Source organism: Rhipicephalus microplus, chromosome 9 (genome assembly GCF_043290135.1).
Source record: "Rhipicephalus microplus isolate Deutch F79 chromosome 9, USDA_Rmic, whole genome shotgun sequence".
Classification (NCBI taxonomy): Eukaryota; Metazoa; Arthropoda; class Arachnida; order Ixodida; family Ixodidae; genus Rhipicephalus; species Rhipicephalus microplus.
Window position 1 is genome coordinate 45,885,963 of NC_134708.1, and position 18,913 is coordinate 45,904,875.

At 43.0% G+C, this 18,913-nt stretch overlaps 2 long non-coding RNA genes across 3 annotated transcripts in view; one reads left to right on the forward strand and one right to left on the reverse strand.

Moving 5' to 3' along the window:
* LOC142771717 (uncharacterized) overlaps window positions 1–18,913 on the reverse strand; it is a 38,162-nt gene that overhangs the window by 2,317 nt on the left and 16,932 nt on the right. The window lies entirely within an intron of this gene.
* On the forward strand, window positions 2,150–18,786 carry LOC119163788 (uncharacterized). 2 transcript variants are annotated; one of them, XR_012886095.1, is made up of 4 exons: window positions 2,150–2,436; window positions 5,298–8,451; window positions 12,728–15,545; window positions 16,907–18,786. It is a non-coding gene; the product is annotated as an uncharacterized LOC119163788 (long non-coding RNA). The 2 variants fall into 2 exon arrangements; XR_005108733.2 differs by lacking the exon at window positions 12,728–15,545 and having other exon boundaries at window positions 2,154–2,436; window positions 5,298–7,764.

The window sequence follows — 18,913 nt, forward strand, 5'->3', positions numbered from 1 at the left end:
TTGAAATGACATCTGACTGCTATTTCCAACAACATATAAATTGCATGTTAATTTTTTTCTGTGAATAAATAATGTGTGCAAAATATAAAAAACTAACACTTAACATCGTTCACACCCGCAAAAGAAAGGAGCGCCCGCAAATAATCTTGCTGGAAGCAACCGCTTTGCCTCTTTTCCATTGCCAGAGACCGCGTTATGCAGATTGGCGAGGGTACACTTCGGGTGCCAACATGCATGTGTGCTAATTTTGCAGGGATTCCTTTTGCTTGATTGCACGTCGCTATCGCCATTCACATCTCACGGTAAACTGTTCGCAGCTGGATCACAGCTCTGATTATAGCGATTACAGCCTGACTGTGTAAGATCAAGGCGGTGCATTTCTTCGGACAGGAAGTAGCACATAGCGCAACACGTATTTTTTTTTGTTCCTCCATTTGCTTTGTTGCTACTGGCTATCTCAAAGTGAGCTCATTTGAGGGCGCTTCTTAAAGTAGGTTGGAAGACAATCTGTTCTCACTGACACAGTGCATCGAAATAGCAGAAAAGAAACACAGGCCCCTGTGGCTAGCATTTTTGGATAGCGTGCTTCAATAGGCCTTGTGGGGAATACTGGACACACTAGGTGTGGAATATGGAGTCACTAATCTTTTAAAGGATATCTATAAAAGTAACAAGGTAGTTATAAAGTGGGGAAAACAGGTATCCAAGCCCACAGAGGTAAAACGGGGGCTTAGGCAGGGGTGCCCTCTGTCTCCCTTGTTATTCATAATGTACGTACAAGGAATAGAGGACAAATTAGAGGGAAGTGGACTGGGCTTCAACCTCTCTTTCGTCAAAGAAAACTCGTTGAACGGGCACTACCAGCATTGATGTACGCAGATGATATAGTGCTAATGGTCGACAACAAGGAACATTTGCAGAAATTGATGGACATCTGCGGTAATGAGGGAGATATGTTAGATTACAGATTCAGTAAGGAAAAATCAGCAGTCATGATTTTCAAAGACAACGAAGGTAGTGAGCTTAGAATACAGGAGGTCACGCTAGAGATAACAGATAAATACAAATATCTGGGTGTATGGATAAGCAATGGGACCGAGTACCTGAGGGAACACAAAATATATGTAACGACTAAAGGTAACAGGAATGCAGCAGTCATGAAAAATAGAGCACTGTGGAATTTCAATAGGTATGATGTTGTGAGAGGAATATGGAAAGGGGTCATGGTTCCTGGTCTGACGTTCGGCAATGCGGTCTTGTGCATGAGATCAGAAGTTCAAGCAAGATTAGAATTTAAGCAACGTGGCATAGGTAGGCATGCTTTAGGAGCTCAAGGGAATACACCAAATCATGGAGTACGAGGTGATAAGGGATGGACATGATTCGAGGGCAGGGAAGCTAGCAGCAAGATAGAATTCGAGAAGCGATTGATAGAAAAGGGGGTGGAGCGTTGGGCTAGGAAGATTTTCAGCTACTTGTACATGAAGAATGTCGATACAAAATGGAGGAAGCGAACCAGGAAATTGGCGGGTAAATACTTAGAACACACCAGGGGGCCAAAATAAAAAGAATTATCGGTTAAGAAGGTGAAGGAAGCTGAGACCGATATGTCGAGAATCGGCATGATTAAGAAGTCCGCACTAGAGATCTATCAAACGTTTAAGTAGGAAATTGCCAAGGAAAGGATCTATGACAATACCCGGGGTAGTTCTCTACGGTTTTGAGGCCAGAACGGAAGTGTTACGAACCAAGACATATCGGGCCAAATACGAAGGGGTATACACGGTATGCATTGCATGTGGAGAGGAGGAGGAAACTGCCAAACATTTGATAATGTTCTGTAAAGGGATTCATCCTATAGTTCAGGATAATGGCGCAGAGTTTTTTAAAGCACTGGGGTTTAGGGACAGGGAGGGCAAAATAGACTTTAAGCGGGTAGAATTAATTAGAAGGAGGTTATCTGAGTGGTGCCTAAGTCAAGGCACGTGTGAAAATTAAACACTTCACTGCAAAGTACCAGTTCTATACTTCAATATTCAAAGGAAAAAAAAAAGATAAATCTAGTTGTTTGTTCACTAAGTATTACGGCCAGGTGGCGATAGCCGCCGCCCGATCTAAAGGGTACAGCCGCATCAATCCATCTATCCATCTATGCGAGTTTTTTTTATTATTATTATTCCTTGTTTTCGACTTCATGTGGTCGTAGAAGACGTAGAAAATGAAAGTGGGCGAATGCGCCACTTTCATTTTGTGGACTCGTCTGAGAAGTTCTGTGCGCCGTCGTTGAAAGCGCCAGCGAGGCTTTGACGCTGCGGAGATTCGCTCACTTCGCTGAGCATACTCGTCATCCGAGGCGTCAGTGACGAGTGGAGAAGTGTTATCAGTGGTACCCAAGGCGGAATCGTCGTACGCACACAACGGACGGCGCTACGAAATGTGTGTATTCACCGTCAAGGAGCTAACATCCTTCTCGTGATTCCAAGCAGACTGATATGTTGTTACTTCTTTCCTTAACAAACTCTGCGCGTCGTAGTGTGGTTCAATGTAGTTTCGAGCCCCGAGAAATGTGGGCGGGCAATATCGAAAACGCTGGTATGTCATTGCAGTTGGAAAGTATGTACTGCATTATTGCAGCACTAACTTATGACGCTTGACTAGGAAGCAGTGGAGTGTGCTTTGAACACCGACTGTAGAGCTAGGAATGCACTCGGTCAAAATAACCGAAACAAGAACACACCAATTGCATCCCGACCCTCCCCACAACGAACTATTCCCTTTCCTTTAAAACCAAAGAAAGATTACTAACGTACATAGAAGCACTCGTGTAAATATAGAAGGCATCAGCAAGTTCTCGTGTCATGCGATCGTGGTATCTAAACAAGATCTCCGTCGCGGAGAAATGCGCATCGCGCCGGCACTCAGTGCAGTGTATAGACATGTGCGTTAGGGGTCTCCCCTGCAAGGAAGTCTAATGCTCTTTAAGACGTATAAAGACCCCTCTCTGAGCAGTTCCTCTAGAACTGCGTGTGTCCAGGCATTTACTCGTAGCGACAGTCTCGGAGTACATTCATGTCCGCACAGAAGCGCGCTTCAGTGTGCTTGTGTAACTAAGGGTAGCGAAAACATAAAAGATACCCATTTATCGCCAGCCGAACTCAGTCGAGACGTCAGCAGTGATGCGGGCACTACGAAATCGGGCCATCGACGAACACTGCATAAAAATACTGGAAAAAATCTACAGCGGATCCACAGCCATCATAGTTTTTTTTTTTTTTTATATAGAGAAAGCGACAAAATCTTAATTAAAAAATATATTTACCGCATGTTTAAAGGAGGTTTTCAGGGCCCTAGATCGGCAAAAGTTAGGTATAAGAGGTAATGCAAAGTATTTTAGTAACCTGCGATTCCCTCAAGACATTGCCTGGATGAGTAACTCGGGGGATGAATTACAGCTCATGATTACTGGACACGGAAGGCTGAATAGTAGGTCTGAAAATTAATATGCATAAAACTAAAGTAGTGTGCAACAGTCTTGGCAGAAAGCTGCGCTTTGCCATAGGTGGTGAGGTGCTGGAAGTTGTAAAGAAATATGTTTACTTAGGGCAGGTAGTAACCGCGCAGCTGAGCCATGAGAGTGAAATAACTAGAAGAATAAAAATGGGGTGGACTACATCCGGCAAGCATTCCCAAATCATGAATGGTAATCTACCACTAGCCCTGAATAGGAAGGTATATGATAGCTGCATCTTGCTGGTACTCGCCTACAGAGCAGAAACTTGGAGGCTTACACGGAGGGTTTAGCTTAAATTGAGGACAACGTGGCAAGCCATGGAAAGGAAAATGATAGGTATAACCTTAGATATAGAGAAGGAGAGCAGAGTAGGTCATGGAACAAATTGGGGTTAATGATATCGTAGTTGAAATCAAGAAGAAATGGACATGAACTGGGCACGTAGGCAGGATAACCGCTGGTCACTAAATATAACTGACTTGATTCTCAGAGAAGAAAAATGCACTAGGGAAAGACAGAAATTTAGGTGGGCCGATGTGATTGAGAAGTTCGTAGGTATAATGTGGCAGCAGAAAGTACAAGACTCAGTTGAATTGCAGAACAAGGGAGAGAGAGGCCTTTGCACTGCAGTAGGCACAGCCAGGCTGATGATGATGATGAAAACTGTGATGCCAAATTTACCTCTTGAAACCTTCTTTTTTCATTTTTTCCCCCCGCTTTGTATCACGGTAGCTTTGTTCAATCAAATTTTGAAAGTTTGACCGGAAGGTTTGACTTGCCTTCCTGTGAATTAGTTTATGAGTTTAGCCTTTTTACGCCTGCTATCAGATAAGTAATTAAGAAAGCAAATAGAGACACATCTGAAATTGAAGTCGGGTCTTTGTACAAGTTCCAAGTTTTTGTATCTCCTGCAAGTTATGAAGTGGTTTGCGGTCATTATGTAATAGTTTCAAAAGCGGTGCTTAAGTATAACAAAAATCTTTACGTAACAATGTGCTTATCATTTTATGATGGCATCAATCGAAAGCTGTATATATCTAACCAACAAAAGGAATCGTGTTTATTTCGTACCGTAGTACAGGCTGGGTCATTCCATGCAAAATGTCCCAGCTATTTTGACTATCATTTCATATGTGGCAGAACAAAATATTGCCTATTTCTTGCTTGAAAAACAGTTACTTTGTAGAATATCTTGGAGAGAAAAAATTTTTCGGTCACATGTGAGTTGTCTAAATTTTGCAGAATGTTGTAAGAGCGACGTTTGTTAAAAAATTCTGAGAGCATCTTTTGATGGTTCATTCGCAAAATTGATGTTTATTATAAGCAAAAGCATTTGTGTGAGGAGTTTCAATCTCAGTAATATTGCTCAAAGTTTTCTGCCATATACACTAACACAAATTTTGCCAATATATTCACTGTATGAATTTTTTCTCTTGTAATACCGTACTCTCTGTGAATACCCCAGTAATCAACAGTTATTTTACGGAAGGTATATTTGACATAAAAATATTCTCAGAGCACTAAAATTTATAAATATTTTCGAGGAAAAAAAAATGGCAGGCCTGCATGGAAAGCATGGCACACTCTCAGCAAAAGCTGGGTGAGTGGCATTTCCAGAACTATTTTTTAACTCTCTTGAGACTGCTTCGGCAGATCTTGAATGATATGAATTTCACAGGATCACTGGATATATTCATGTCATCTGGAATTCGTATCACCGGAAAATATGAAAAATGAGTATGCAACAAACTATGTGTCGTGTATATTTTAACTTTTTGTGTTACAGGATTCTTCCACCTCAATGTAACAGTGGCTGCGGTGCTTGGCTGCTCACCCGAATGTTGGGGCTTCGATCCGGGCTGCAGTGGTCACATTTAGATGGACTCTATAAAGGCAAAATCGTTGAGGCTCGTGTACTGTGTAGTGTCAGCACACGTTAAGAAGCACCAGATGACTGGATATATCAACAGAACAACTTAGTAGTAGTTACAGCGTAACTGTGGAAGCAAAGAACAAGAATTATTTTTTCGGGAGACTTACAATTTACCTACACAATCGTGAAAGTTTGTTGGCCTCCTGTGCAAATAGGAGATATCACATGTGTGTGTGGTCCCGAAGAGTCGTGCATGTTAGCATGGTGAGGTCTAGCGCCGTGAACAAGACCATTCGCTTTGTCTTCGTCTGGGTCACCTTTCTTAGAATGTCTCATGTCAGGACATGTCTTGCATTGACGTGGCAGGAGTGTGTCAACACAGTACAATGACGCATTGAAAAAAAAAAATAAAAAGCAATAAAAGAGTCATTTTAAACATGGATGCCCACGAAGGTGGATAAAGGCCTTCGAGTTTCATGCACATAATCTCAGAGGCTAGGATGCACTTCTGATCGTCAACTTGTGGCGTGCATGCCTGCACCTGCACTTGGGTTCCCGCGCGAGTACATGATTGCTGCATCTCACCCGACAGCGTGGGTAGTGTACGTTTGTATCGAAGGTTGTGGTGCGAAGATCGGTTCGCTACAGCCGTACTTCATTAGCTTGCAGGTTAATATAATAGGTCCGCCGGAATCACAGAAAATCTCGCGTGCCCCGGAAATTTTTTAGACCTAGTCGGATCGCAGAGGTTTTACTTTAATACGAGTACACTTGCAAGGTACTGAGACGTCCCCCGCTACACCACTGATTACCAAAGAGAGGAAAGACCACTCAGCCCCTTGTCTATCCAGTTCCCTCTTGGCTATGTGTCTCAATCACTTTCCACATACAGTGATTCGTGCTGGGGCCGGGAATTAAGAGATGCTGCGACCTGTTTCTGTTTACTGATCCATTAAATTTAATACTAACTGCAAACATTGTGTACCCGCGTACATCAACCACTACACAAAATTATAACACATGATTTAGACACTCGCGATGTTCGACACAGGGCAGGCACATAAAGAAAGTAACTGCAACAATACAAGGGTATGGATACAAAAAACACATGACGACACAAACGATAAAGTCATTAATTAATAAAACCACACAAATGTCTCAATATGCCTCATCCCTTCCCGCAAAACTCGTTTAAGTAAGGGAGGTGAAGTTCGTCTCACAGAATGTCCATGTAGTTGGCGCCTCAGAGTTGGCTGCTCCAATTGGGGCCGACGGTTAGTTCTTGGCGTCGAGGTCTGATCTGTTCAATTCATCAGCGTCTTCATCGTCTTCGTCATCATCGCCTACGTCGTGCCTCTCAGTGATTTCCATCTTAGCCGCCTCCTATCCTTAACTTTCATTTCTCATTGTACCGTCATCGCACCGTTATCTTCCTTTTCCATTCTGTCTCTCCACCATCTCGAGCTCATCGCATCGTATCTCTCTGACTCTCTTCGCATCGTATCTCTGACTCTCCCCGTGTCGTCTCGTAGTCCCTTTTTGTAGGACCTCACTTTGCCCTACCGGGGCATCAAACCAATCGCCACTATCGACGCGGCATATTTTCTTCTCAGTCGGAGTGTATCATCTTCGGCGGCTGCCCCCGCGGCCTACACCAATAGAAAACCCTCTCCCAAACAAAGCCGAGCAAGTAACAATGTACAAACTCAAGCCTCAGGGAGAGTGATGGGCGAGCCGCTTGAAGACACTTTAATTACGGGCGAACAATGGTCTCGATGCTTCCGGTATTTGGTGAGCCGTTGTCCAGACCAAGTCTCAACGTTTTCATGCAGCTCGGTGTCTCCCGGGAAATTCTCCGTAGCCGCCGCTTCTTCGTCATTTCCCGCCGCGGGCGGCCGTCCGCGCAGAACGCAGTAATGAGCCCTGGAGCCACGGAGGCTGACGGAAAGTCATACAGGACCCGGCACAGGCGCTGCGGCAGCGTCGCATTCCCCGAACCAACAAAAGGTGCTCTGCTGCTCCCCCAAGCCACAAATCTGAAGGGTGCGCAAGGATTATCTCCACCGTACACTTTCACACGGTCTGTAGACGACAAGGCGCCGCCTGGTCCTCGTGTTTGCGCGGGGGAGCCCGTGAGAACAGTAGAAATAATCCTTCTGGTACTTCACTCCGGAATTCCCATTCGTTACACCAATGGTTTTTTTTTTTTTCCTTTTTTTTATGCGTGGGTTTGAGAAACGAGCGAAAACATCTTGAAAGGATCGGGGTTCAGTCCGTGTTTGCGGGGACGTCACAGTACCTACTGCATCCATAAGTCATATTTTCTGTCTAGTCGAAAGCACCCACCACGCCATTATTGATCATTCTGTGGACAAGAAAGGTACCCACCATGAATTTCAGGGCATCATGTGCACGTTGTTGATGTGGTTGTTGACGCTGAAGAATTTTGGCTGAGCTCTTTTAATGGGTTGGAAACATTCAACGAACCGCTCATTACGCACTTTGTATTACGTGTCGCCTGGGTGTAAAATTCACATTGTGTGATGTCTGGTTGTATGACTACTCTTCTACCACGTTACCTTACCATGTTAACGCCAGACAATATGCTAGACGTTGTGCTTCTGTATAACCAGCATGGTTCTTTGGTAGATTACTGGGATGTCGCGGAGAGGATCCAGGTTTGAACCCTGTTCCCCCCTGAATAATTTTCTTCTTTTTTTTTTTCTTATTTTGAGCAATAGTGGTTACAGACACTGGTGGTGATGGACAACTATGGCGCCAAAAACTGCCCGTGTTGTGGCCTCATAACAGCTTTCGCTGTATAAATCAGGCAATTGAGAGAATCTTCACTTTGGTGCACTTGAGACACAATTTACACCTCTTGTTGCTGTATTTTAAAATTAAGTTTATAGGTCAAAAACAAGAACAAAGAAATGGCTCTTCTTATGTGGCAAGCTTTATTATTACAGTTTTTATTTTAACGAAGAATTTTTGAAGTTGCCCATTGATGGCTATAATTTCATTATTCATGTGGCTGATTGTTGGAGTTGACCGTTGCCATCAATAGGTGTCACACACTTCGGTTGAGGCCCCGCCGATCCAACATCGACGTGCGGCAGACTCGCAGGCTTCCACTTTACGCTTCGGCCTGCGACGCCTGAAAGGCCTCGAAGTGGCACATTTCGAATTTATTTGCGGGTTGGCCGACCCGTGCGGGGTTGCACGTGTGGTGATGTGTGGGCCTGACCGACGCACTCATAGAGCAGACACAGAGTTTGATTACACTTAGACAAACATTTAATTGAAACAGGGGCCAAGGCAGGAGATTACAAAAATAACAAAGGAGGAAAAACTGATACGCGCGATAGAAACAACAGCTATAAAACAAAAGGTGCTAAAAACACTACAACAGATACAGGCTAAGGACAAATATGCGGAACATTAATAAAATAACAACAAGATGGAAATCAAAGGAGAGAGACACTAGAAATTAATTACAGAATGATCATGGTGGCGCTTTAGAATTTAAACGTGCGACGCAGCGCACACTACAAATATTAAAAAAAAAGGCTGGTTAAAACAAGTTTACGGTTTAACAAAAAAAGTCACAATAAAAAGTTCCATACGGACCAAACCAGCCCTTGGTGCACGTAGGGGAGTTGACGGGTGCCGCTGAAGGTCTCGCCGGCTTGGTAGACGACGAGGGTGCCCGGAATTGCAGCCGTCTCAATACGTTGCGCGGGTCACTCCGTGCTCGCCGCCTACGCGAGACTCGCGACACCGACGACCGCACTGGTTGCTGTCTGTACGTCAACTGCTGTTCCGAGGCAGTTCAAACCGCCTCAGGGGCGTACACGTGCTCCCGTCTCATCTGGGAGTAATATTCCCTGTTTAGATCGCCGGTGCCCCTTCCGGTACCGGTGCAGGGAAGACGAGCCGGCGCCACGTTGGGTCGTTATAGTCGCCGGATGTCGTCCCCCAACACAAAAGCGCCCTTCCTTGGTAGGTGGGGCCCGCGGATGCTCCGAAAATTGGAGTCGTTTGTGACATAGCCCCCTTCTTAAGAATATTACTTCGTAATGTTCAAGGAAATCACAAACGCTCAATGTTCGAGAGCCTTCCGTGTTCCGGTTGTCCACCAATGCATTTTCTTTTTCGCGCACCATTTCTCTGACGTGGTCGACACCGCAGAGAACACCCGACACACCACACTTTCACGGTCACTATACGATGAAAGTCAGAACTCGCGCACAACGTCATGTCCACACACATGAAAAGGCAATGACAAAAATACTGCGCATTTCCAAGCTAAGGCTCGTAAGCATCCTTTGATGCCACATATTAAAAACAATACACGATTTAAGCGGTATTAAAAAGTCACTTATTGACATGCAGCTTTCGAAAAAGATGAATAAGAAAGAAATCGGCATGATCGCCTGTACGCAGTTGTTTGAACCTGCTGCACACTAAAGCACTTCATTTCAAAATGATAATTACAAGGAAAGTTGTGAAGAACATGCACATAACGCCATGATTATCACACATGCGTACCGTGATAGACTGATTATATGACCAACCAGTCTCTTAAAATGAAAAGCCGAACTAAATAAAATAACAATATCCCTAAATTAAGGCTTCCCTAACTGAACGGGTAATAGGTTGAAACAACAGAACATCGTCTACAAACACTCAGACGACAAAAGCAAACCAAAAGATTAACTAAGTTATTAGTCCCCCCCCCTTCATGGAATGCTCCTAAATCGAAAAACATAAATGAACATTGTTTCAACCAACAAGTCATTTGCCTTTAGGGTTACCTTTGAGTTCCTATGTACGTAACCTTTATCCGTGCTCGAGGTGGTCGCGCTCTTGGGGGAGCCGTTCGACGCAACCAGGGCAGAGAAAAGAGTGTACGGCCGCCACACGGACGCCTGTTTCTCGTTAGTCTGCACCTCGGAGGCATGCCCTCGTCGTCACCGCGTTCTACGGAAACGGGTCCCCGAACCACGGCGTGTCGTTCGGCCGAAAGGCGCTGCCTCGCAAGGCACCCAGCGCTTCGAGCAGGACAATGGAGCGAAGGGGGTCGGCTGTTCCGAGCTCCACGAACAAATGCCTGCCTCCCCCCTCTATCTGTCGGGCGGTTTGAAGCATAGGAACCCACTCGACTGGCGAACGTCACAAAATGCAAACGAAGCTTTCGTTGCCTCGAATGCTGTTTGGCAATTAGCGATTTTCCGGGTTGCTTTGCACCCTTGGTTTTCCTTCTGCTTGTGCGGCGTCTTTTTCTTTTTGGACGTTGCCCAGTGCTCCCTTTTGAGAAGTCCGCTTGCAACATTTGCAAAGCAGAACTTGTCTCGCTTGTCTCTTCGGCCATAATGCCTATACAGTCGGGATTTTCCGTTAACTTGTGGACACCCTGACTTGCGGGAAGCTTGACTGACGGCTGAGCAATGCAAGCGTCTTCCTCGGGGCTGCGCCGCTCGCACCTGGAAGAACTACTTGCCCCAACATTGCCCAGCTCGCAGTGCGCGTCAGCACCCGACTGTGCCCCGCTCTCTGTACAGGGGTCCTCACCTACCGGGCCGGAGGTACTGCGAACTTCACATTTAGCTGCTATGGCGACGCACAAACAGGGTGGCTGTGCCAAGTCCATTACAGATGGCATTTCTGCATTAACAAGACTCTCCAGGCACAGCGCCTCGTCGCCATCACTGTGGCCTTCAGTGGCCTTTGTGGCCACAACGGGACTTTCAGCAGCTAACTGTTTAGGTTCACTCGCAAACCTGATGTCCGCCTCAACAGTACAAAATTTTTGCCCGGCTCTCGGTGGTTTGACACCTACGGGCTCTTTGCCCCTTTTGTGCCTTGCATCCCAGGTCTCAAACATGCGCCGTTCACTTTCGATTTTCTGGCGCAGTAGCTGAACATGATCCTGGTACGACTGCTTGTTCAGGCCACTGTAGGTCGCGCTACTGGGCGTTCCAGCGGCTAAGCTGGGACCCGACTGCATGGCACACAGTCCCAAGCGCTCTTTTTCCTTCTGAATTCTAAGCCTTGAATTTTGTCGCTCCTGTTCCATCGAAAATTCCAGATATTGCCTGTACCTAATGCGTTCGGCATCGCGCTCCTCTTTAAGTCTATTTCGCTCTTTTTCAACGAAATTATATAACTCCTTGCCTACAAAGCCAAAGGCTTTGCCCTGTTCAATAAGCCTGTCAAACTGCGTGCTGTCCATTGTTACAAACAGTTGATCATCAACAAAACAATAAAAGGACGTCTACATACTGGACGCTCAGAGTTACGTCAGTCTCCCAGACATCACCACGGGGTCGGCCAGTCCTGTCGCGGACGCCAGATAATGTCACACACTTCGGTTGAGGCCCCGCCGATCCAACATCGACGTGCGGCAGACTCGCAGGCTTCCACTTTACGCTTCGGCCTGCGACGCCTGAAAGGCCTCGAAGTGGCACATTTCGAATTTATTTGCGGGTTGGCCGACCCGTGCGGGGTTGCACGTGTGGTGATGTGTGGGCCTGACCGACGCACTCATAGAGCAGACACAGAGTTTGATTACACTTAGACAAACATTTAATTGAAACAGGGGCCAAGGCAGGAGATTACAAAAATAACAAAGGAGGAAAAACTGATACGCGCGATAGAAACAACAGCTATAAAACAAAAGGTGCTAAAAACACTACAACAGATACAGGCTAAGGACAAATATGCGGAACATTAATAAAATAACAACAAGATGGAAATCAAAGGAGAGAGACACTAGAAATTAATTACAGAATGATCATGGTGGCGCTTTAGAATTTAAACGTGCGACGCAGCGCACACTACAAATATTAAAAAAAAGGCTGGTTAAAACAAGTTTACGGTTTAACAAAAAAAGTCACAATAAAAAGTTCCATACGGACCAAACCAGCCCTTGGTGCACGTAGGGGAGTTGACGGGTGCCGCTGAAGGTCTCGCCGGCTTGGTAGACGACGAGGGTGCCCGGAATTGCAGCCGTCTCAATACGTTGCGCGGGTCACTCCGTGCTCGCCGCCTACGCGAGACTCGCGACACCGACGACCGCACTGGTTGCTGTCTGTACGTCAACTGCTGTTCCGAGGCAGTTCAAACCGCCTCAGGGGCGTACACGTGCTCCCGTCTCATCTGGGAGTAATATTCCCTGTTTAGATCGCCGGTGCCCCTTCCGGTACCGGTGCAGGGAAGACGAGCCGGCGCCACGTTGGGTCGTTATAGTCGCCGGATGTCGTCCCCCAACACAAAAGCGCCCTTCCTTGGTAGGTGGGGCCCGCGGATGCTCCGAAAATTGGAGTCGTTTGTGACAATAGGGAACTCCAAAAACTATTGTAATGGTCAATGTTTCAATCTAAGAAGAACTTATTTGCTTTCGATAGCGGTGCAAACTTGCTCCTAATTGAATTCCACGACGTCCTGACATTGCATCTTAATGTGAACCTCATGGTCTTGGCATAGAATTGGCTGTTTGCCTATTCTATTTGCTCATTTTGCAGATGTGCTGTGATGAATATATAACTGTGCTAGCTTTCAGTATGCCTTGTTTGCTCTTGCAATGCGCATAGGTTGATTTCAGGACTGGAATGGTACCGATAACTCTTATTGTTCTTTCATTCCTGATGGAATCAGACACGACAAACACTGTACCCTGCATACTCTTCTAGCTCAACAATTGACATATTGTGCTTCTGACTTATTTCCCTTGGTTCATATTGTCTGTAATTATAGTTGCTCTGAAACTACAACTTACAGTTGTTTTAAAGGAACAAAAGGATTTTAGTTGATTCACAAACGAAAGATGCTCTTTTCGTCTTCATCAGTTCTGGTCAAAACAATTGGATATCTTTCAGATATTGTGCTTGCCAGACTGTTTCCCAATTTGGTTAAAGCAATCAATGTCTCAGTCATGTCAAAATGAGTGTGCCATTTTTGAGTGTGCCATTTGCGCTTCCACACTGGGGATTGTGTCTTGTTCGTTTATTTGAGTTGCTTAGATTCTAAGGTGTTGAGTAATATTTTAAAGTTGCTACAAAATGAAAAAGCTGGATATTCTATATTGTTGGACGTGTTCACTTTTGCTGTTCCTTCTCAATCTCATTAATAATAGCACGTATTTTTGCTAACTTCACTACCATGGGAGCAAAGTGTGAAATTCCTTTTTTTTTTGCAGGCAGCCTTTCAGTGACAACACATTTGATCTAGAGCATTGTAAATACTACATAATGGTTTAATTTTCCTGCATCTAAAAAGAAACTACTTGTTTCTAGCTTCAAATGTATCAGGACTTTGTGCCGCATGTAGTCCACCAAGGTGGATCAGTGGCTATGGTGTTCAGCTGCTCAACCAAAGGTCGTGGGTTCACTTCCGGCTGGGGTGGTTGAATTTTGGAGGCAACATGGTTGGGGCGTGTGTGCTGTTAAAAGAAGCCCACATGGTCAATATCTTTGACAGCTCCATTACGTTGCTCTCATAATCATATCGTGGTTTTGGAGCATGAAACCCCAGATAATGATCAATTATTTCACTGCATGTTGCTTAACATTTTTCAACTTCATTCCTTCAATTGTATATTTTACATATTGCACTTCTCTAGCACTCGTTCATTATCATTACTGTAGTTTTTCGCAGAGTTGCTCAAAGTACTTCTTTTTTTTTTTTATCCTTGGAAAGAGTATTTGTTTTACCACAGTTTACTTAGAAAGGCCCTAGAAGAATGTCATTTATGTTTTAAGTTTGTCGCTGTACTTGTAGAAATAATCTGCATTCCTGCATCTGTGTTTCAATATATGTACTATATTAGATAGGTTTTCATTGGATGAGCTACAGATTTTTATTGGATGAGCTCGATGTCAACAAAATTAAAACGTTTTACCCTCCCAAGTCTCAAAAGTTGTGTTGTCGAAATCATAGTAATTCCATAATTCTTTGCACATTCATTACTCTCAGCAGTAGTGATGCATGTCGCTTGTCCAGCTTTTAAGAGCAAATGTCAAGTTCATGAGTCACTACGAACTGTTAGAGCGTTCACCCAGATTGTCCAAAAGGGAGGATACAAACACTCAAAATTTTGGCAGATCTGACAACTGGTGGCAGTCGATTGCATGGAAGTCTCAGAGCGAGTTGATGCACATGTGGTGCTTTGACCCAACTCCGATGACAGAGATAGACTTCGCTGTGAGCCGTCTGAACAACGGTTGCCATAGTTAAATGCGTCAGTCAGCCTCAGAAACAGCAGTTGTGATGCTGGACCATGTGTAACATTTAGGTATTATCAGTGAACCATCTATAACTTTGCATGTGTTGTTTGTCATCACCATTACCTTTTTCTTTAATAGTTGTGCTGATCAATTGTTTCAGCGTGAAAAGCTCAGTTACAACACCGGGAACTCCTTCCATGTGCGCATAGATAAAAGAGACTGCGCAGTATGAAAATGTAGTGCATAAAGCTATATTTACTTTCTAGCTGAAGTCTCGCATGTATGTTCTCTTAGAGGTGCAGCAAGAAACAAACTTTCAGAATGTCCTCCAATATGTAAAATAAGTTGTCTTCATGTAATAATGTTTGATTTCGTGGAATATAGTAATGTACACATCATTGTTTAGCCACAGCAGCTTTGTTGAATATAATCTACCCACAGATGATGTGCTAAAATGGGAAAGCAGATAGTCCAAGCAAGAATATAGTCCTTACATCACTGCAGATGTTCATTTCATCGATCCAAATTCAAGTACTTAATTGTATTGCCCTATGTATAGAGCTTGTCCTTTCAAGTGTCAAAATAGCTATTAAAAGAGTAGTCACTCAAATGCAGTACAAAAAGTGCATTTGATTAGGAATTTTTAACAATCAAGTGGAGTTGATGCCAAAAGTGAAATTGTATTTGAGGGTACTGTTTTGTTTGTACTAGATTTAACAATTGTTTGCATGCTTTTGCAGATGTGTCCATCGCATTATGGAGAAACGAAAAAGTCTCGTGCTTTGGATATTGCCAGCCAAGCATTGCGCCAGTGTCCTCTCAGAAATTTTCACCATTTCTTGATTATGTAGCAGCTTAATATTCGGTGAAGATGCGATTTTGATGGGGATGTGATTATGCCTGCAAACTGACGCTCGGGCTTGGTTATATTGAAGTTAGTGGGATTGGCTATTCACTTTATTCACTGTTGTTCAATGAAATTGGCATGAATGTAACTGATTTTATTGCTATGTATATGTTTCAGTCATCAGTGTAAGGATTTCGTGCCTGTCTTACAAAATACTGGTTCAGTTTAGGAATTTTTCAATGTATATCGTTACACATCACTATAGGCTGAGAGAAAAATTTTATTATATATTTATATAACTGCAACACTCGGTAGTGACACTTTGATTTTACTGGGCAATATGTAAATAATGATCTCAATATAAGCATACAGTGGTGATGTGGCGGTCCTTTATTATGCATCTTGCCCTCTGAAACCTTTGGCATATGTTAACAAAATCCTAAAATATTATGAATAAGCGAACTTTGCTTATTTTTCGCGGTGTCGTTTATTAGTAACAACCATTTCAATTCTGCAAATTGTTTCTGCATTCTTCTCTGTCATGAAACATTGCACCGTTCTTAATTTGACCATTGGTTTTCTCCTTTGTCTTTCCTCTGATGAAGATAGAAAACCAAACCGAACGCATTTAGGTTTTTAGTTTAGTGCATTGTTTTGTCATTTTTACAAAATAGTTTGGCCATTTTGGCATATGAAAACAGCTTTCTGTGTATGGATTAACAAATAGCAATTGTCTTCATTTGGTATAATTAGTTATAATTGTGATGAAGTAGAATATCTACTCATGTGTATGGTCTTGTATGAAACACTATCTGCTGAATAGGTCACTTTGTATTCTGTGATATCATTATGCTTTCATTGAACCAGCACATGTGAAATGTGTAAAGTGTGATTGTGGACATAGAGAAACAATTTTTGGGGCAATCCACATAAAAGGGCTTGTGCTGTGGCTGTGTGCTGTTATGTCTCTTGTAATTTTTTTCTTTTGTTATATTTAACTTCAATCTCATGTATTATTTCACATGCTTTATGGTTGGAAGTGTATTTTGAATATACATTCATTTAGTATTACGGGAAATCAGAAAGTACAACTGATAATGCGGTGGTCTCATGCATAATCTGAATGCATATTACGAAAAAATTTGGCAGTTTAGGTGCAGCATCGGAATTGCATCTATGTCATACTTTAAGCTATTAAAAGATATTTTTGGATTTCAACAGAGTATCGGCAAATGGTACATTAGGAATTTTTGTAAAGCATGTTGAATAATTGCATGGTTTCTACTGCAGTAACGTGAGGTCTACATAGGCGAAGGTAATTGTGTACTTCATTTACAAACGCGGCAACGTTTTTTTTTTTTTTTTTTTGGCAGGGGCTGTAATCTAGTTCCAAACAATGTGTTTCACATAGTGTTCATTTTCTTTCTGTTCTTCCTGCGGCTGTGCAGGATCCTCGTCTCCGACACCCCGTGAGCCGTACCATTCATTCGTGGACATACAAGGTGGAGTGCATTCCTGTCGTCAATGTGCCTATGTGACCAGTCACAAAACAGCCATGAAAAGACACCTTTGGAAACATGTGGCCATGAACCCCTTCCAGTGCCACCTGTGCCCAGCTGTATTTACTCAGAAATGGAACCTGACTGCCCACCTCCGCACCCACACAGGGGAGCGTCCCTTTTCCTGTGACCAATGCAGTGCGTCATTTTCACAGAATATCACCTTAATTAGGCACATGCATATCCACACAGGAAAGCGTCCCTTTTCCTGTGACATTTGCGATGCGTCATTTTCGCGGAAGGATCGCCTCATTCGCCACATGCGCACTCACACGAGACAGCGTTCCTTTTACTGTGCCTGGTGCAACGTATTGTTTTCACGGAAGGAGCAACTCGAGGAGCACGTGTGTGTTCATCATGAAAACACGGAGCCCTCAAAATAAGTTGCGATTTGCAAAGTAACATAATTTGGCAATCCGCAAGCATAAGAAGCATAGATTCATGAGAGTAAGGGATACTTGTAGAAGAGTAGAAAGAGAGGTTGCCTTTTTTTTACGTATCATTATATATACACAACTGGGTGCCACTTTAAGGTAACACTGGCTCGCCAGATAAACTGATGAGTTTTTTGATAAAGGCACTCGGAATCAGTCGTAGTGCGTCCCGAAGTGGGTGGGAAAACAAAGAAAATACCGGTGCAGATCAATACCATGATTTTCAAATCAAGTGTCCCATGTTCTTAATGTTGAGCTGGAGCAGCAGAGCCTTTATTTCTTTTTATCCTTAAGGGGAGATGGAATTTGCAGAAGAAAGTTGCAATAGTCTGTAGTGTAGGGCAATGAAATTTTTGCCTTATATGTAGGCTTTTATGCTGATATCAAATATGTAATTAGTTTTATAAGGTTCACAGTTTTCGTTTTATGCCATGGCTAGTGTAAAGTATAGTTCGTTTTGGACAAACATTTTATGCCACTTAACCTTTATAGTTCTGAGCCATTAATGGCTCACATTGCTCTACATTAACTATAGAATGCAAATAAGTATCAATTGCATTTAAAGCATTTTAATGGTCAATGAAAATGATAATGTGATAATTGGCTCATATTGCTCGAAATCGACTGTAAAATGCAAGTAACTATCAAGAAAGTGGATATTCAACATTTTGGCGGTGAAGAAAAATGGCAGTGTGAAATGTCTTATAGACCTCAGTCTATACTAAATGCTTTTTTAGGTTCGTAATAATTAGGCAGGCAGTATCAAGTTTGGGAGTAGACACCCATACGTTTCACGTGTTAAGAGTATGTTGGCAAAATTGCATTTCTATTGGGTTATGAATTGCTAAAGGCATGATGTCCAAACTCTAGAAGTCGCCCAAAAAATGGATCTTGAGAAAAACACACTTTAAAGGTATAGGTGAAAGCTTGTTTATGCGGAAAAATATGTTTTCCAAGATGATTTCTTCTTTTATGAGAGCCTAAAAATCATAATTATTTTGAACATGCGACTTTCCAGAGACTCTAGACAATGTGCATTTTTTAGTTTTCTAAAATCTACCTTGTGCTCTTCAAAAGCAATTGCCACTTATTTCTAGAATTTTCACAATCTTCAGGTTTTTGTTGTTATTGTTGTGAAATTAAAACTAAACTTTTGGAAGCAAATAATAACGAAAATGTGTAACTTTAGAAAAAAAAAAACTTCATTTTTTGACTCTCATCTCCCCGTAATTTGCTTGTCTTTCTGGTTTTGTGCACTGGAATGTCTCGGTGTTGTGATTGTACTTCATATAATTTAAAAACTACTATTAATAAATTATGAAGCATTTTTTGTGAGCCTGGTTTTGCATTCATCATAAGAATCGTACAACTGTTTCATAGGTTGAATGAACACATGGACTAGCATTTTTTATTATTCTTTATATATTTGGGACATATTGCCAGTCTTGTTTTTAGATTTTTG